This window comes from Aptenodytes patagonicus, chromosome 1 (assembly GCF_965638725.1).
Source record: "Aptenodytes patagonicus chromosome 1, bAptPat1.pri.cur, whole genome shotgun sequence".
NCBI lineage: Eukaryota > Metazoa > Chordata > Aves > Sphenisciformes > Spheniscidae > Aptenodytes > Aptenodytes patagonicus.
In genome coordinates, this window is record NC_134949.1 from 71,379,674 (window position 1) to 71,400,711 (window position 21,038).

The following is a 21,038-nucleotide window of genomic DNA, read 5'->3' on the forward strand; positions in this document are numbered from 1 at the left end:
AGTTCAAAAACATTTCTTCTGTGACAACATCAGACCCTAAAACCATCTTTATGGCTGCTCGTTATTGCAGCATGGTCGGACTGTGTTCCAAGAGTACTGAATGTTAATCTGTGTTTCTCCATTAGGAAACACCATTCTCGGATTTCTTTTCCACTGGACCGAGAGTGAGGTTGGGCACACCTTAAAAACCATAGACCCTGAAGGCTTTTGAAGGAAACTTTAGGAAAGAGGAGCTATTTTTGGACACCAGGATGAAACATTAAGAAATATTAGGTAAGGACCTAGATTAGCTTGTCACAAAGAATTGGAGAGCAAATGAAGTTATTTCTTCACATTCAAAGAGTCTGTATTTGTCATCCCAAAGTGTCAGCTATACAAAAGCTTTGCTGGTTAGCTCTTTCCCACCTCTCCTGTGTGAGAGAGATTGGGAGCCACAACTCACAACACGAATTGTTTGTTTGTAGCCATCATTTAGTTCACCCGACAGCCGGGAAAGAGGGAAATGTCCCATTCACACAGCCACCACTAGAGGCCACCACAAACCTCATTAAAGAACTAAAAAGCTTCTAATTTCTAGAGTGCAAATTTACAAAGAGAAACCAGAAGTAAGGCCATAACCTGTGTCCTATATGAGCATATGTTTCATGTCTTCTATAATGAATGAAAATGTTGCTGAGCCTACATCAAGCTCGTGTATCCATCAGGTTTTTAATCTTCTTCTAAAGGGAAATATTCACTGGGAAGAGGGATTGGGAATAAGTGATATTTTTCATCATCATAGTGATTTTTGTGAGGGTAATACACATTATCTCTGTTTCATGGAGGGGAAATATTAGGCCTGGAGAGGTTAAGAGAATTGAACAGATTATTAGGTATTGTTATTAATTCTTGCTTTAAAAGCATAACCTGCTCTAAGCCAGAGATTCTTGATAGCATTTTTATTCACCAGGCTCAAATATCACATATGTTATAATGAAGAAAATGGACCACAACTCTCTTAAAATTCAGTCTTTATTTAATACGGTGAACAGCCTTGCACTGAAGTGCTGTCTTTTCTAGAGCTGGCTGCTGACACCAGTTTCCCAATACTCCCTCAACAACTTATAAACCACATTCACCTGTATTTTATATTTGTATGTATATTCACCTTATAAACCACATTCACACTCCAGCTGTAGGATCAGGAAGCCTCCTATAGCATTTTCCATGGTTGCATGCAGGAATTTGGATCAGCCGGAATAAAAAGCATAATTAAATAAAACCTAACTGGAAGGAGTTATCCGTTCCACCTTTTGCCCCATTTAGGAGTGTGCCCAATGCCACATATTTTGCTGTGTCCTGCATAAGAGGAAATGGATTATATTTAACTTTGTGACAAATTATTTCATAAAAAGTTGGCTTTTCCCCACAGAAAGCCTCTATCTATCACTTTCTCCAATAAATATTGGCAGCGAGGTTGTCAAGTCAGCCTTTCATGTTGCCTTGCACATTGCTTTGCAATGTATCCTAGGACACATTACTCATTAGAGTCCTATATCAGTACCACATACAGGAGACACGTCTGGCAGAGGCATGATCAACAGATCAACACCTTGTTAGGTGGGCACAAATTCTTATTTAAAAGTGATAATAGTGCTGATCTGAGGCAGTAATGCATGTTTTAGATGTTACCAGTGATAATTTCTATTTCTTTCTCACTCCCTCTCATTCTCCATGATGTTTGACATTTCTGATGGGACATTTTGAATGTACAAATCCCTGGCCTGCAACTAAGATGACAAAGCCAGGTTGAAGAGTTGATTTGGGAGGTACTTGTGCAATCACAGAGGGCACGACGTGGCAGGAAATACCAAAAGGAGGCAATGACAGGAGTACAAATGGTAAAATAATTGTCCCTGATAGGAAGATAGTTAACTAGTAGATAGAGAAGGAGACTGTTGACTTTCATTGTATTTGGATTATGTTTTCCATCCCTATTGCTGCTATTATTGCTGACTCTTCCACCTACTCCTTTGAGGTGGAAAGACCCTTCTCTAAGCAGAACAATGTTGTCTTACTATTGGGAAGAGGAACTGCTTTAACTTGGCCATGTCACTAGCTGCATAAAAATCCACCAAGTGGATGACATAGCATAGGGAAGGCCTGTGGTTTGCATCAGGTAATATTATGTGCAAGAGGATTGTACTAATGCAAAACCTTCCATTCTGTCAACTGTATCTGAAGTGAAGAGTCTGGCATTTGGAAACTGGGTATTTTATAGCTAAGGGGCAGATTACGTGGAGATGTATTGGAAATTCACATCAATGGGGTAATATTTTTTTCTAAGTCAGTAATAAGAAAGGAACCAGGCTTGGTGCTGCAGATGTTTTCTTCTTCTCATGATGGAAGCAGTGGGAAGTGTGGAGCTGGATGTTCCTTACTAATTTTGTCTACCTATATTTCTCAGGGTTTTGTATTATGCCTCTTATTGTGAAAATATGTATTAAAACCCAAATGACGTATCTCAGGTTTAAATGGTCCATCTCAGGAGAGAGAAAAGAATTGCACTTTTTCCCGTAGCATACAGCAATGTAGATCTGCTAGATACATTATGATGTATTTGTTTTCTTTTCTTTAATTACATATGGGATATTATCAGATCTGGTAAATCATCAACTCTCTTTGGATTTTTTGCATGCTAAATAAAACCAACCAATTTCATGTGTGTGTGCTGCTTTTCTCCTTTGAGCCTCCATTTGTTTACATTTAACAAAGGTTTTGTTTGGACTGTAACAGATTTTTTGCCAAAATAAGGATATTTTTATCTTGCAAATAAATACACAAGCCCTTACCAAACACGCTTTTATAAAGGGTTAAAGTGGTGCATATCACGAAGATAGCCTCTGCATGCTGTCACTGCCTCGTGTCCCTCTGTGATCCCACTGAAAAGGAATGCTGTCAGCTGTGGCATCTACCTAGGGCTGCTGCTCATGGCTCCTTGACCTTTGTAAATCATGTCAATCACACAAAGCCAGCAGAATTCTCCAGTGGCCTCTGAAGTGCTGGATATACCAGCAAGGTACTGCAATTTTCTCTCTTCCCCAACTGTACCTCCTCCCATAACTTGCTAGCTGTTCTCCTTAGACATTCAGTTGCTTTGTTGCTGTGCACAGCCACCCAAAACAGGTGAAAAACAGAGGTAATATTTTCAAATGTGCTTTGGGGAAAGGTCTTTTTAAAGTAGTTGTTCACCAACTCCCAGTGAATTCAGTGGGAATTAGGTACCTAAAAACGTAACATGGGGCTTTAAAAGCCTTTTAAAAGAATGACCTGTCCACAGAAGCACCTTAGGTGCACCAATTCTCTGTAAATGTTAGGCTCTGTAGGTCTGCATTCATCTTGCCTAACTTTAGGTACATAATTGATGCACTTCAGTTAGGAACATAATTGTCCTAAGTCTCCCCTGTAGTCAGTAGAGAGAAATAAGCTGCTCGTACCACTAAGATCTCAATTGCTGTCAGTAGGTGCCTCATTATCTTCTAGGATACTCAGGGTAACTCTAGTTAAGTGCCTAAAATTAGTTAATAGGGAGCTGGGGACTACCTGTCTGTCAATCACTTTTAAGATTGCAACACAGATGTTTTTGAAAGGTAACTTGTTAACTTGAAAAATGTTTTTTTTTAAACTAAGGAAAAGGCAGCTGAGAGTCTTCTTACAGCAGATACTCAGCCTTGCACTACAAAACTAAAACAATAAAAAAGGGTGGTTTTGGTTGTAGGCGCTCACTGATGCAGAATTATGACTATGGTGCTTTGGAAAGGATGGACTCCGCACCAAGGAGCTGTGGCACTATAAGGTGTTCTTTCGATGGTTGTTCTTGTTGCCTGCCTTTGCTTCCCTGTCAGGTGTTACACACCTGTGGAAAGGGTGCTGCTGTGAGTATATATTTTTAACCATTTATTTCTGGTAAATCATTTCAAGAGGCTGCAGAATTTGTACCTTTAAAGAGGAGGTTTCTGAACAGCAGCCAGTGAAACATCAGGCCATGTCACAAACATAGTCCCAGGTGGGTTGCTGAATGGATTACCTATTATGTGGGGAAAAAAAAAATTAGTTAGGATCTTCCATGAACTGTATAAAAGTACTTTCCAATGGAATCCAAAGGGTACAAAGTAAGATGATCTTTTGGGTCAGAGGTTCTTTTATTTCCCTTTCTCATTCTCAGTGTACACCAAAATGTCTTTACTATTATTAGACCCCTTTGCAGACACAAACACAAACTCATTGGCAGTCACTACTGGATTAAAAGATTTATCTCGAGAAACAGTCTGGCTGACGTTGGAGAGCGGATGGTAGATGGCAGAAATAAAAACAGTCAGATATGAATAATGTGGTTTCTTTCTTGATTTTCTTTTCTGCATATTATCTGCTTTCACACCAAGTCATTAGTATTGGAGACTAAGGAAATGGTTGTACAATAATTTACATAATAAATCCTGGCACTTACTCTGCGGTACTGACAAACATATGTTCTAGCGGGCTGAGCCTCATTAGGCGTAGCTCTTTCTCACCCACTGCTGTTACAGATTTTAAAGACTGCAGTTAGTTAGATTGGAACTATTCTTGCTCTGAGTTAATGGTATGGAAATGTAGACATTTGAAATGGTCCCTCAAAGGCTTGTTTTCACTTCATAAGAACAGTGTGAACAAATTAGTGGCAAGATCATGAGGAACTGTAAACCCAAAGGTTAAGGTGGCTTAAATTAACAAGGGCATCATACTGCCCTACAGTGAGGAGAAGAACGTGTGCTTCTGAACTGCTTCCTACCAGAGCTTATGCATGACCACAAATTAGAGATCTGCTGGAGCCTGCTTGTTCTGTCAGTGGTGTTTTTACTAAGCGAAGGCAACACGTTTGTTCCTACTCCTTAAGGATTTAATGCAGTAGCAGCAGATTCATCCCTGGGATGATCCCAGTGACACCTGCAGAGTTACAATGGGTGCAAGGTCGGTACTGGAGAGCAAGTAGAAAAGAAGCAAATAAAGCTTTCTTCCCCTGGCTGGGGACCTTTGCAGACCATTAAAATTCTTACTTAAGTTAAAACATGGCTTCAGGCTGAAAGAGATTGCCTTACATAGAACCCAATTGTGTGGTAGGTTCAGTTGTTCTTATATGAGATTCTGCTCCGTTACATGGAGCAGTACATGGGCACAAGAATTTGCAGGTAAAGAATGTCCTGCAGCGCTGTGCAGTTGGGCTTTTAATAAAGTACTTTATGAATGTGTATTCCTTATGTTTAAAAAAATTATACTGTTATGAGACAGGGTAGGCTGAATTCCTTATCTGTATAACATTTCTAGAAGCCACAAGCATTATTCCAGTGTAACCCTCCAGAAGAAAAAACCCTCCAACTCTCCCACATAGCAAGACTTATATTATCAGTTTTGAAAACAGCCCAGACTTACAAACAGTGATGCACAAAATACTCTGCAGGATCAAGTTAGCTTTGAGGGGAGCAAGATTAGAATTGTGTATGCTGCACATTGCTGATTGCAAGACGTTGATGAGCTAATTAAAGGTTAAGTTGTGAGTTCCTTAATCAGTGGTTAATCAGTGCATTAAAGTTGTCAGGAGTGTTGCCTGACAACAGGAAACCTATGGGAGGGTTAGGTGGTGTATTCTTTCCCCCTCGCCCCCAGCAGCAGGGTCTCGAGCTGTGAGTGAGGAGAAAGGGGGCTTTGGTGTTCTCCGCCTGGGTTCTCGTATGATATTCTTGATCTAAATTTATTATTTTCTCCATACTTATAATTCAACCTTTGTATTTAAGTTTGCTTTTTTTATGTAAAGAAGAAAAAATAAAGGTGACTTCACTATTCCTGGATTTGTGACCCTCTCTCAGGTGAGATGAGGGGGGCTTGGATTTCACGTGGGTCTCTGAGGATACAAACAGAACAGTGCTTCTCCTTTTGATACCTGTGACCCTGTGTGATTTCTTTGACCCCTATTTCTCAGAGCAGCAAAGGCTTTAGTATCCTGATTATCTACTTAATTTCAGTCTGAGGTATCTATTTCCTTATTTGTCTCCTGCATCACATGGATTTCTGGCTCTTTGGCCTCTTGCCATTTGAGGGAGGAGACTTGTTTTGGTGGACGCTGTTTGCCCATCCAAGGTAGGATTTCTCTGGACAAGGTGTGCCAGCTACTCTTAGTATTTATATAAAGTAGGAGCTGCTCAGTGTTGTCTCCTTGATGTCCTTTATCTTGTCCTTCTGGCCTTTGGCTGCTCTCAGCGTTTGACTCATATCTTGTCTTTGTGGATAATAGAGTTCTGGACTACATTCATTCATGAGTGTGACCTATTCTTCTGGCTTTGTGCCCAACTTTTACAGGATGTCACTTTCACTTATGTTGATTTCCTCAAAACATTTAAAACAGCAGAACATTAAAAAATGGATTTTCTCTCCTACCTAAAACAAATGTAAGAAGCTAATTAAACTAAAATTCACATTTTTCTAAGTCATGGTGATTTGCTTCAGTCCTTTAGTCTGACTCTTCTGTTGTTTTCTTTCTTCCCTACTCAAGAAGAGGTAGGGCAAAAGTTTCTTAAAAAATGTTGAAGGTTGCCAACATGTTCAGACTCTCAAAACTTTTATCAGCCATGCTAATGGAAATATTACAATGTCATGCAAATGTGAATTAGTTGGCAGAACATCTTGTTGCAGACAGGGGAAAAAAACCCCCTGCATACTGAGTGGCATATTTATACTTTTCAGGGGCCTACTTATTGGTTAAAATGGAACACATGTAGCTGTACTTTGTAAAATAATGAAGTCAAGGATATAAAATAACTAGGCTTCTCCAGTTTTCAACTCTCTTTCAGATCAACAAATTGAAAAGGTTTTTCAGGATTCTCTTGTGGCTTTATGCACGAAAGATGAAATCATTCAAAGAACAGGGCATACAGATACCATCTGATACGTGGATCACAATAATGCGTTCTATGCTAAGAAAATAAGACCAGTACAGAAACAGTCTTGAATGAGGTTTAGCATCCATTGTTCCCTATAAAATTGATTGACAATTCTTTTCCAACTGTGTAAATTTTAAAAGAGCTACAGGAATTGTTCAGCCCAACCTCATTTATATTTTAAAATAAAGCTTTGTGTGCTTTTATTCATCATGGCAAGCATAGAAAAAATACCAGCACTTATCTGATCCTGGCTTTACATAATGCAGCATTAGTCAACAAAGTTTTACCTGCATTCCTCCTGTAGGTTACTGGGTCAAATACTGAAAGTCATTACCATTTCATGGCTGCTTGGTATCTTGTTTTAAAAGAAGTTGGAGAGCTCAGCTTAGCTCCTGACAGGCCAGCAGAGCTGTACCAGAGATGCGTAGGCTGTTTTGGACAAAATGAGAACAAACTCAAAAAGCTGAGCTAAACCCCAGCTTTAGGCTACGGTCCAGCAATGAGTTCCATTGATGTTTCCATGGAGCTCAGTGCAGGATAAGGCATAGCTGTTTTTTAAAAAATATCCTCGTGAGGCCACAGTGCTTCCTGTTTAGCTGGGAGCATGGGAGGAAGAACAGTCATTTTGTGTTATTTTGGCACATCTTCCATGCCTTTCAGTGGAGCACAGAATGGAGGCAGCAGCAAAAGGCAGATATATTGAAATATATCGATTCTTTCTTTTATTCTTTTTTTTTTTTTAAACCCAAAAGAAATTCAGACTTGCAGTAAGCTGTGAAGAAAGGATTGAAGCAATGAGTTGAGATGTTTCTATGGGGGAAGACTGCCTTGTCTCTTTTTGTTTCTTCTTTTCCCTGAGAATTAAAGGTTAAAGATATCCCCAGGCAGAAGTGTGGATCAGAATAACCCTAAGTGATGGATGCTGCTGCTGCACAAACCTAGTTCCTGATTTCGTAGGTGTACTTTAGCTCTACAACTGCCAATCAGTGTCTCGGAACTGAACATCCCCAGCTGTGGGAATGATATCATACATTCCTAATTTGATTTCAGCTGACACGGTTATCATGGCAGAAAGGAAGGAGAGGTATCTTGAAAGAGGAGCTTTTTCTTATGCTTACCCCCAACCTGAAATATATGGCAAAACACTTCCAGAATTCTGCTGCCCTTTCTCTCAAAAAAGCTGGCAAAGCATTAAATAAATTAAACCGCATTCTGAAAGTTCATACAAATAGTCTTTGCTCTTTTCACAAACCTAGTGAACAGCTTTTGAGTGGGGAATGATGCTGCACCAGTTCTTGAGAGGAGGGGCGTTATTTCAAGCCAGCTATAATTCTGAGTTTCTGCAACTGACAGCTACAATTATTGGCTGGGGTGGGAGCTGGCTCCTGGCCCTGAAAAGGAAAACAAAAGGTCCTGCATACGCTGGCTTCTAATGCTGCTGATGCCACTCAATTACTGCACAGATTGATGGGACATAATGGTGCAACTCCTCCTCCCTGCTTTGAGACACCTACATGGTGCATCTCACTCGCTCATACAGACTCCTCCAGCAGGCAATGGAGCTATGAGTACTCCCCCACAGTGATTCATCTCACCTTAGTGTAGATAGCCAAGCCCTGTCCTGCAGATAAAACCCTGTGCAAGCTGGTTCCTTTCTACTCTTCAAGTGTGGTCTAGTCAACTAAGGTCTACACAGCCATAGTTCGGTGAGCTGAATTCCCTTCCTGCATCCGTGTGCATCTCACTTAGCAAAGGGATAAATCCTTCAAAAAGTGTAGTGGGATATTGCATTTTTATCAGAAAGTTACCTGCAATAACTAGTTTGCAGTACTTATGTTATTTGTTTGGTTCAAAATTATTTCTCAGCTTTCCAGGAGCCTGTTTTTCAGTTTCTCCATGTTCCGATTACAGCAGGGGTTGTCCGTGCAGCTCTTTGGTATACTTCTTTCCCCACGTCCCTGACCTTGTGCAACATTTCAAGTACTCTCTAGGCATATGTAATGCAGACTAGCACTCCATCGTGATACTAGTGTTTAAGATTGCTTTCTTGGTCTCCCCAACTTGGATCTTTAATTCAGCATTCAATGTGCTCTGATTTCCTCTCCTTCAAGAAACAATATTTCCCATCTTACCTTCCCTGCAAAAGAGTTAAACTTAATCCAGTCTGAGCATCCTTGAATGCTTGCCTGTAACTTGAAATCTGAATCTAGACCTGCTTTTTATTTCAAGGGCACTGAGCAAATTAAATAAGCTGCTTAAGGTTCATGTTCAGTTAGTGCCATGTATACACAGAGAAGCATTTCCATCTGTGCCCTTCTGTGTTTTGATCTGCACTGTGTATCCTCTGCGCAGAGCTGCAGGTGTTACTAGATTCTTCTTTGGGTTCTGGAGAAATATGTGCCGATGAGGCAATGCCCAGCTGTGGAAAGTAAAAATGCAGATCTTACCTGAAGCATGAAGGTGTATGTGCTTTAGGTTTGACAAAACAGTAAAAGCATAAAAAGGGATACTTTAATAATGTATAACTGCCTTGTACAAATAACTCAGAGCTGTTCATGTTGGAAACAGACCCATCGAATCAGGTAAAATTAAATAGTCAACAGTTAAAGAAGATATTTTTACTGTATATTTTAGATTTGCCATTTTAAGACATGGTCAGGCATTTCTGTGACACGTGCTATTTATCCCACTATGTTCACTAGTTAGAATAAACATCTAAGAAAATTTAGCTTGCTTTCTTGTCTTTTTAGCTTGTTGTAGAACCTCCTGTAGAACCTCAAAGGGCAAATAAAGTACTTTTGTAATTTTTTTAAATACTTTTTTTAAATTTAATCCCCCCCCCCCCCCCCCCCCCCCCCCCCCCCGATTCAAAGGACAGCCAGTGTTTGCCTGGGTCTCTGTTTCAGTCAGGGAAAGGTAAAGAGTATAGAGAAAATAAGCAGTTATCCTAATACCAGAGGCAGGAAAGATGCAGAGATGTCACAACTTCTGTGATGACTTGGTGAGTTTTGTTTGTTTGTGTTTTACTGAGGAGTGTGATTTTTATCATAGCTCCTCTTGTGATGGGAATTTTGTGAAGCAGCCTGATGATAGATGCATTAAGGGTGGCTGAGTAGCAGATGTAGGAGGTTTTGCAGTCCTAAGGCAGCCAGAGCAGCTCTGGATCAACTCCACTCTTACGCTACAAGTCAAGGGAGAGAAGTCTTTATCTCCAGAAATCCTTAGCCTGTCCCTGTTTACTCAGCTTGTCTGTGGCATTTGGCACTGTAATGTGCACAAGAGCCTGTCTGTCTTTTTCTTCTGACATATCGTGATGCTGGGAAATAAATCCTGGGTACTGCCGAGCTTCACCTCCATTCATCAGCTCCCCTTGTGTTGGCGGGAGGAATAGGACCAGTTATAAGTCCTCCAGCATGAATTATGAACCTTTGTGTCAGAGGAAGCTCCTTTGCTCCTTCTGGGTCTCTCTGAGCAGTTTGAAACACGTAGAAGCCACCACTTCTGCTAATGTTGCTCTCCCTTTCTTCTACAGCTGAGACCCTGCCACAAGCTCTTAATTTTAATTTCTCCACTGGTAAAATATTACTAATAAAACATTGTCACAGCAGCCAGAGGAAGAGAGAATAAAATAGACAATTCTTGTAATTTTCTTTCAGGCTTCTGATATCTGATGTTTTTCTTCATTTTGTAGTGTCTAGTTGCAAGTAATTAAGTGAAAGCAAGCCAAATCCTCATAGTAATGGAGACCGAGAACGTGAACAAAGTTAACATTAAGGCTGAATATCTCACTAAAAGTTCCAGGGTAGATTTTTCCTTTAAATTCTATGATTTCAAGTGTCTCAGCCTCTTTTTTTTTCCTGAGCATCACTTAAGATATTTTATGGTTGGTATCAGATATACTGATGAGGTGAATTAGCTGAAGGTTTCTTTCACCTCTTTGCCTCATGATTCAAGTCTCCCTAAGCTATCTTTCGTAGGTGTTCTGATTTTCAAAATGCTCAAAAGATTATGCCTGTCAGGGCTGGCAGGAGTTGGGGTTTGGTTTTAGCACACGGAATATTTGATGAAGGGTGGAGGAAACAGTGAAAACGAAGGGGAGGACATCAATCCCTGTCCAGCAGTGCTGTATGCTGTGCATTAAGAAAGGAAGCAGGTGAGTCTTAGAACAGGGGTTTCACATGATCAAGAGTGTGGAAAAGCATCTTGCAACATTTTAAGCTTCCTCCATCACGAACAATTACAGTTCTGTGTCATATTTCTAGCCATGGTACGAAACCAAAGGTTCTTTAAGCAACTGTTAGGACAATTTCCTCTTTTTCTGAAGTATTTGTTCATCCACCAACTCCAAATATAGTTACTGACATTTTAAGTTGTTCAGTTTTCTAACAAGCTTAAGCTTAAAAAAAGTGACTAAAAGTATAATTACTGAGAATATTCTAAATTCAGATGGTTTGGCTTCTGGAACAAAATCAGCTTGTTTCAAACCATATTTAGAAGCTGAAGAAGCAGTTATCTGAGACTCTCTTATCTCACGCTGCTACAGGACTCTGGAAACAGCTCCATGGTGGGGTGATGTCCTCTTGGTGCACTTGGAGCAAATCCCTAGAGTTTGGGCCACTTGGCAAGGACGCTGTAGTCTCCACCCAAGTAGTGCAGGCTGTGGGAAAAGACAACTTCTGCTTGGCCAGAACAAACCCTTTGTATGCAAAAGGGCAGGAGATGAAAAGCAGAAATGGAGAATCGCAGACAGGAATAACATCTAAGACTTTACATCATTTGTCTCACCTTGCCTTACGGCCTGTAACAGGACATATTATTCTTGATGGCACTCCAGATCAGTTAAAATGAAGATATTCCAACAGCTTCAGCTAAACTTAAAACTGGAGCATTTTCACATAGCTAACATAAAAAATGTACTGTGTGATTCATATTACTATTCTTTTGTATTATGCTATATATTTTATGTTGTTCCCACGTTTTCTGGTACTTCAAATACTTTGAAATAACTGCCAGCACATAATTACATGGTTGTGTTTGTCAAGAAGTGTGGTTGTGAGTATGGCATTTAGGATTTTGGAAGCTGGGATACTACCAGAGAAAGTTTGGACTGCAAAAATGCTGAATAATAAAAAAATGAATATTCATCTATAAATAGTCTTGGTAGACTTCAGAACTCCACAGTGGTGAGGTAAATAAGGCAACAGCCCTGCGCTGCCCACCACTGAAAAGGAAAGTGGTTGTGAATTAGGCTGAATTGACATGGCTGAGTGAAATGATCTGGTTCGCTTTGCTGGTCAGGGTAACAGGCAAGTGCCGTACAGAATGGAGATTCATGGGTTTATGTATCTGCTGGTCCTGCTGTTGTACATCTCTGGGAACAACTGCTGTTGTATAGCAGCAGCTACAGGGAGCCCATGTGGTGTGCATACTTTTGAAGTACTAGAAATCCTCTGGCAATGTTAAAAAAAGAACCATTCAGACAGGGCCAGGGTGGAGGAACTGAGGGAATAACAAACGAACTGACAGGAATGACATCTGGAAACCGCATCACTGAATGCAAGATGCACTTACCAGAATTAAAGTACCAGGCATGGTATGTAGTTTTATGATACCTACAAGCAGTATAACCTGCTTTTGGCATAAACTCTCCATAATCACTATTCTAATGCTTTATCTCACAGCTAGAGTTTAGAACAAAGCAGATGTGAAGATTAGGTTTTAAATGAAGTACACTGGTTTATAAATCTACGCAGTGTATTGAAATATATCTCATCTATTGCTAAGGATTCTAATTTAATAATATATCTCCTCTGAAAAGAACCAAACAACTTCCCCTCCAAACCTCCACCACTACCGCCAACCCACCACGTATTTTCCAGTTATGGATTACTGTTTACCTCTGCTTTGGAGGCATGAGATGTTAGCTGTGTAATGAAATCAATCTGTGAAATATTTCTATACCCCTGTCTGCCTAGGCATATATTAATTACTTTATACTCTGCATATTTTCATGACAGATTTTGAACATTTCCTCTTGAGGAGAATAATCTTGTAAGGGTTGCCTAGTGCGTGGACAGATAATATTCTACTTGGGTTTTATAATTACAAACTCCTGAAATGTTATCATGATCTGAAAAAAACCACAAAAAAACATACAGCTACAATAATAAAAATTACACTTATGCCATCAGTGTAATATAGCACACATCATATTAACTGTAATAAAGTATTTTATGTGTATTGATATTTTAAATCACATATATCCTATGGTATATAATTAGTAATGTATTGTTTTATATCAGTATTACAAAAATACATAGTATTTCGCATGTGCAATCTGGTGTGAGGAGTGTCAATGTGTGCAGCATGTCCTACTGATGGCTGGGCAAATGTCTCAGGATAGACCTAGTGGTTGCAGCTATGTATAAGTTTCTGCTGAATGTGAAACTGATGCCGAGCATCCTCAGCATGCATTTCAAAGTCAGGCTCTGTCTTTGTAGTTAGGCTGAACCCTGTTAACATTTCTAACCACATCAACCCTGAGGCTGGGACTGTGGTTTCCCATCTTACAACTGAGGAAAATGAAGAAGAAAAATAGAAACGAGGTAGCCAAACTAGCAGAAGATGGAGGTCTTGGAGTTCTTATCTCTGACCTAGTGCTCAGTATCCCAACCCTTCACACTACTACATGTCACAGGAAATCATCTTTGGTGCTCTGAAATATGTTTTCTTTTTGGGAATATATTTATAACCTCAAGAAAGACATCTGGACTTTTTTGACTCTTCTAAGCAAAAGGATGAATTAGATGTACGGACACACACACAAAAAAAATTGCTTGGTAATCCAATGCATCCTCTTCTTTTGTCCCAATTGATGGATATTCTTGACGACAGGACTGACTCCTTTTCTGATTACAACCTATGGCTGCTCACGATCTCAGTGGGGCGTGGGAGATGAGGAAAAGCACAGTATCAGAGACTAAACCTGCAGTATGGTACTGAGAGAAGACTGTTGTAGACTTTGAAATAGTCTGGTTTCTGTGAATGCCACTCCAAGGAAAGGAGATAAGAATAAATATTTCTGGAAGGTTCCCAGGAAGTTAGCACAATTTTAACTCAATCATCTCATATGTTTTTTGGAGGGTGCTTATTTCTGATCAATTTTGATGGTTATCTTACTCCTAAACAATGAACTCCACAAGTAAATATCACTGACTAGAGCCAGATTTATAAAAGCATTTCAGATGCTTTACTCAAGCCCCAGAGGAAACAGAGGGGGGAAAAAGTGTGTGCACGATGATGATGCATGCTAAAGGAGAAAAAATAATACTAGAGTAGTTACAGTTTTATTTCTTTTTTTCCCCTTGGAAAAAGCAGTAAACAAACAAGGTGATATTTCAATTTGATACTCCCACAAATATCCTTACCTGGTGTTCAGGAATCTTTATGACTTTTAGCTAAGCTGTTTCGTATATGCACCTGTTGATCATGTAAATATCATTGTATCTCCTTTCCACAGTGCACTGCATTAGCTTCTGGTCCAACCATCACATCGCTTTTAGGCACATTGTTTCTGAAATCCTGAAATTAACACCAGAGACCTTTCCAACTGCAAAGAGTTTTGTTGGCATCAACCAGTTCCAGTTGGATGTTTCCCATAATTCAAACTCTCAGCTGCCTGTGGCTGGTTAAAGTAGTTGTTTCTAGCCATTGCACAGTTATGTCCATTATTTTACAGGGGGATTAAACATATGGTAAAGTAGTTACTCAAGTGCCTGATGTTTATGTGAACCAGAATGAAACATAACAATGGGCCAACACCTAACCTCAGAACTGCCTTCGCTCAGTTTCTGGGCAAGTTTGGGCTCGGATGTGCACTGAGCAGTTTGACACGTCTCTAAATGAATGTTATCACATTGCTCTTCAATCTAGCCTGGACACTTCTTGAAAAGGCATTGTGGCACAGAAAGACATTTGCAGATGTTTGTATCTTTGCTCATTTTATGATTTGTACTCTGTGTTAGTAGCTCTGTTATGACTTGTTTAAAGAGAATGCAAATTTATTATTGCATTTTGCAGGAATGACAACACTCTGCTCAAAAGTGTCTCAATTTACCGCTGTTTGAAACATTTTGCCATTGGTGCGCAAGGGGCGAGGGAGGGGAAGTACTGGTCCAAGAGAAGCATAACTCAGTGCATTTCTACTATGTTCAAGTCTATAAAGCCATTAAACGTTTTTTTCTCTTTTTTCACAGGATGATTGCATCAGTTTTATTTTTCTGGAATCTATTGATCCCAATTCCTTGTATTTAACCTCACCTAAATTTTATTTGCTTACTTCCCTTTGGCCATTAAAATGATTTATTTTTTTCTTTAAAACTACTAACAGCTCCTTCCACTCATTAGAGACCATGCTGTGTAACAGGTCCTCCTGTCTAGTGGCTCTTTTGTTGTGACCCTGAAGAAGATTGTTCTGTGACTTTCTCTTTTCATACCTGTCACGGAACAACTTTATTTCCCAAACCCAGAGGGATTTTGAGAGGTTCAGAGAAATTACAAAGAACAGATCTTTTTTTTCATCCAGTCTGTGGTACTGGGCTTGTGAGATTATTCTTCATCCACTCTCATTTTAAAGACCTAGATTTGACCTTTAGCACCTATTTCCAGGGTCATGTTGTTGTTCATCACATTCTCCCCTTTTTTTAATTTCAAACTTTTGTTCCATTTTGAACCTTTCTTTTATTTTTCAGCTCTTTTTGTACCTACCTTTTATTTTGCCAGATCTGCTTTGAACTACTTTAGTGTTCTGTCAGGAGAGACATTTATCTCGCATGACTTCTCTTAGCTCTCTTGCCTCTGTGAAAATGTGGCAACGTACACCTTTGACAATCTGTTCCTAGATTTTACTTATTTTTATTTTTGCCGTTACATACTTTAAGTATAAATATGCGGTTACTGTTATTTTCTCTGAAATCCCCTCAGTTGGGTTATTTCTACCTGGGAATTGAGGCTTTTGGAATTAAACACTTTGCACCAAGGGTAGCTATAACAAAATTGTCTCTCCAAGGCCTCTCTCTTACAATGAGATCTATGGGGGTAGACCTTTGCATGTGCCTATAGTCCTACTGATTCAGTAAGATTCCCCACAGAGCAGCCCATTTGTCTGGAGCTCACTGGAGAATGGGAACCTACATCAGAAATGACCCCTGCTGCTCCCTCACTCTATACCTTGTTGCCTAAACACCAAACACTCTGAAACTGCATTGACATTTTTGCTGTCTCACGTTGCAAATTCACATAACATATGTGCTAGTTTCCATGTTTCACCATCCCTTTGTATTTTAGGTAAATTGTCTCAGATTGATCACTATCTAATCTCCTCCTGGTGTTCTGTTTCCTCTGTGTTCATCTTGCACGCTGGAGATGCCTGAGCCGCATGAGTTCTTGATCCTGGTGACCCCCTGGAAGAGGTGACGCACCTAGCAGCAGAAGTGGCAACTCCTCTTTAAGAAGGTAAGGTCCAGCATGTGGGTTGAAGAGTCCTGGAAACATGAACTCTTGGAGGAATTAGCTGCAGGAAGCTTTCACCTGATTTTTTAAAAATTTGTCTTTCTACATGACAGGCTTTGCCTAGGCCTGCTAATCGAGACTTGAGGAAAATACAAGTGGGTGACCTATAGCCATCTATAGTAAAGGTGTTATTTCTTCAGGTCTTTTAAATAAAGCTGTATTTTTGTTGCATTGCTTTAATACGTATTTTTTTGGGCGTTATTCAGCACCTAGGAATTTTTGTAGTTTCTGGTTCTCCAGCTGGTGCCCGCATGAGCCTCATGACTTTAAAGAAACGTAATATCACACGCAGTGTCTGGTCACTACTGCAAAGAGGCTAAGACAAAGAGGCATGAGGAGTTAACACCAAAAAGATCTTATATAATCCATCTTGCCTCATTCTGCAAGTCTAACTATAACATACAAGGAAAATGCAGAGAAGAAAAATCTGGCATCCATAGGGGACACACTGAAAAGGTTATTTTTTGTGTTCACCTGTCCTGCTGTTTTGAAAAAGTACTCAAGCGTGTTTACCTCATTTATATTTGGAAACCTTTTACTTCGGTATTCAGCTTTCCTTTATGTCTTGCTACAGCTCAGAAAAAGTTGTCAGAGAGATCTCCTTGAAGGTGGCATCTCCGAGTCATGGAACTGAAGCTAATGGAAGCCTCTTACTCATGTCAACAAACTGCTTCTGTTCCCCCGTGATCAACCTGGGAGTGTTGCAGATTTATGGTTTGATGCAGTACCTCACAGGAGAACAAATGCAGCTTTATAGCTGCAGCTGGAACTGAAGGGAAAACTACAAAAGATTAATTTACCTGTAAGTTTTCATATTGTCATTTATTTGAAATTCACTTATCAAAGAGACACTAAGCACTGGTGATAGATTATTTATTAAGGAATCTGATATGGCAAATTGTTTAAATATTTGTGGCGTACGAAGAAAAGCATGTTTTAAATGAGTTGAGGAACTCCGTAGGGGGAAATATATGGTAAATACCATCACAAAAAGATGGAAGCAGGTGAGGGAGCCAAAAATCAAAATGAGTATAACTAAGGATTTATAAGCCTTGTTTACTCTGCCTTTCAACTAAGAGCTCTAAGCAGTTATAAAATTGTAGTGGCAATTGGGTCGGTAGGTCCCAGGCTGCCTCTGGAACCTGGAAACCCTGCACTGATACATGTCTCCACTGTGGAGACCTTGTGTTGGGTTCTGGTGTGCTGGGGGCCAAAGGGGGCAATGGACTCTCATGGGCATTGCCTATGCAGGAATTATTACTGAAGACACAGAGATAAATTGTGTGGCCTTCTGAGTTACCAGAAACAAAGACTTCATAAAATTTAAGATAATAACTCATCTTGTGAAAACATGTTGCTCTGCTGGTGCAGACAAGTGTGTGTCATAGCTGAAATGTTATTACAGGAGGCCTTCAAAGAATGAATGTGTATACTTTGCTATATACAGCTTTCAACTTTTTTTTTGTGAGATGTGCATTACAGTCAAGTCCTTGTCCTGTTGCCACTAAACTCCGTCTAGCTTTGAAATGGAGCAGATTTCTGGAAATTACAATATTTTTCCATTTTATTTAAACATATCAATTCATTAACATAGACAGACGTCAAATATCACAATACTTGAAAGTCATAATAATTCACTTGGAATGCAGTGTTATGCCTTGGCGAGATCACTTTATATAAACCACCCAAAAAGTACTGATAGCTTAAAATCTTCCAACAGGCAGAAAAAAATTCAAGTTTTCTTTTTTTTTTTTCATTTTAAACTTAACCAAAACATTAAGATACTTCAGAAGACAAGATTCTACAATAACTTCAGGTAAATTCATAATATTGAGATGTTTCCTTTCATCCTGTCAATGTTGTTATATAAAATAAGCTTTAAAAGGAAAAAAAAATCATACTCCAACTAGTAAGACTAAAACATTTGCTTCAGAAAACTTTGTAACCAGATCATTTGCTTCCCATTTAAGGATGCTGAAAAAAATATTCCTCTCCCCACCCCTGGGGAAAAAAACAGCGTGGAAATATATTTTTGTGAAATATTTCACTCTGAACAAATGTATGTTCCCTAAGGGAAAATTCTGACCAACATATGTTTATTTACAGCTAACTTTGTCCCAGTGGAAAAAAAAAAAGAAAAGTGTAAGCTTGATGCATTTATTCTCATACTCACTGGGAGGCTTGGCTCACAGTATCTTAGGATTTTCATCTACCTGCAGGCTTCAACCACTGGTTAAGCCAGGTAGGTATTACCAGTAATGTAAAACCAGTCTAAAATATGGAATAGCATGCACGGTATAAAGGAAGTGGAGAAAATGTGTTCCTCTGCGCATTCTTACATAGGTCCAAGTGTTTTGCTTAGTTTTTCTCACCTAATTGTTGACTGCTAGTATTGAACTTCTGGGGGATTAACATGTTTTGTTTCACCACTTCCTCAGCCTATTTCCTTTTGAAAATACATTGTAGATGACTCACAGAGCCAGCTATGCAGATTGAACCACAAAATGTTATGATGCCTTGGATGGATCACGCTGATGCAGACATGGATGCCATTTAATTCCTTGGGGCTTATGGAACATGCCTACTGTGTGGATATCAAAACTAGGAGAGATGACCTTGCTTTGGGGCTGTGCTTCCACAGAGTTCTAAAATACTTATTAAAACTGCTTTATAAATAAAACAGTAGAGCTTTTGACATTTAAAGGCTTCAAGACATGCCATACACCTTACTGCAGAGCATTTACATGAGTCATCTGCTGACCCTGCTGCTCCTTCTTAAGGTATAAACTTTTTGTAAAAGAAAACAAAAAGGACATGGTAATGGGTGGTAATTAGACCCAGCAATAGGTAGCAGATGCTGCTGTTTCATGCTGTTCTCATGCTTATAGCAATACACCTCCTTAACACAATACCATTTCATTTGTACAAAGGGGTGAAATGTAATTTTTTCTATAATATGAATGAGACTTAAAGCTGGTATTCGTCCCAGAAAACACATATGAGTCCTGATTTGTACCCTAATCCCTGTCTTGCTGGCTGCAAGAGAAAAGAGCAGTTAATTGTTTTGAATAGGAGAACCTCTCCTTTCTCCCTTTACCTTCAGCATTACAGTAACAGGACTCCATTACCTCTGGAAGAAAACAAACAGCTCCAAAACTTAGGATAGTAAGAAGGAGATGAGATAGAAATCAATTCCCTTTAAATGATTTAGTGCATTTACTTGTTTTTATCTCCCATCTATTGTGAGCTGTTTATTTTTATTCCCTCCTAGGGGGATGTTGCAGCCATTAATACCCCACCTCTCTTTATTGACTCTTGCTCCCACTACTTTAATGGCACCTGCCTGCTTTACAATTGGCTTCAGCCTTATGTGTGTCTGTATTTTCAGTCTTAATGTCATCTGTAAAACCAATCACACAGGAACCATTCCAAGAAAACACCTGCTGGTGCTTACTGCTGATTGAGGCTCGGTACTGGGTTAATTAAGAAAAGTCCCTGGAAACACTAGAAGAGATTTATGAAGAGCTACAAATAACAAGAAGCCTCACAGCTTGAATATTGACTGGGACTGTTTGGAGGTACTATTTTCTTAAACGCAGAGGATGGAGAATGTCAGAGGAGGAAACAGTTCTTCATAAATTGGAAGTTGCCATATGCGTAAACAACAGAGCAGACAGGGTAACAGGAGCTGCTTTTGCTTTAGCCCCCAAAAGCCAAAACTTGAAAGAATTACTAGCTATCTCCAAGAATTAGTGCCATCAGGTATGTTTTAAATAATGCAGCGGCAAACGAACCTATTATCGTTAATTTCAGATCTGATGGCAAACTTTGTCCCTTTTCATATTTCTGGTTGGATGGTTCAACCTTGTAATAGCTGTGTCATCTCAACCTTCATCTAATGATATAATAATTGTACACAGTACACTTATTGCTGACACTTATTAGAATTTGTGTTAAAAAGGACAGTTCTCTGTCTGTCACAAAGGTCATGACTGAATGAGTTTATCACCACCTTTTTTCAGAAGGTTAAGCATCCCAATCATTTCCAAACACTTCAGCAAGAAACTTTTGTTGTGTAACATATGTGCCAGTTTTGTGATATACTGTAGAAGCAAAAATATTTGCCATTTAAAAACACTCTTTTTGTTTCATAAAACAAAGCCCATAATTTAATGGAATCTTGAGATGCCTTTGGGTAGAAGCCTGCTTTCTTCAGAATGTAATTTTTTTCCTGAAACAGAAGGAAAAAATCATTATTTTGCCATCACTATCAAATTGTTCAAACCCATCAGTTTTTAATTCACTATCTATGTGATCTTGTGATAACACAGACCTCAGAGGATCCAAGGTTAATGCTAGTTTTAGGTGAAAGCTGGTCAGAACTGCAGTGCTTGGAGTTCAGATTTTCTCAAAGCTCCAGAAGACTCAGATCCAAGGGTTTTTTTGCCCGGAGGAAGCTCAGAACTCGGGAAACCCCCTCAGCAGGGTTTTTTTTTTGCTTCACATCTATAGCTAACT

At 39.4% G+C, this 21,038-nt stretch overlaps 1 long non-coding RNA gene across 1 annotated transcript in view; it reads left to right on the plus strand.

The window, feature by feature from the left end:
• Positions 1 to 17,316, plus strand: part of LOC143162163 (uncharacterized) — a 29,427-nt gene extending 12,111 nt beyond the window's left edge. The window contains exons 2-3 of the long non-coding RNA XR_012995651.1: positions 16,374 to 16,463; positions 17,095 to 17,316. This is a non-coding gene — a long non-coding RNA (uncharacterized LOC143162163). The remainder of the gene's footprint in view (positions 1 to 16,373; positions 16,464 to 17,094) is intronic.
• Positions 17,317 to 21,038: the final 3,722 nt, after the last annotated feature.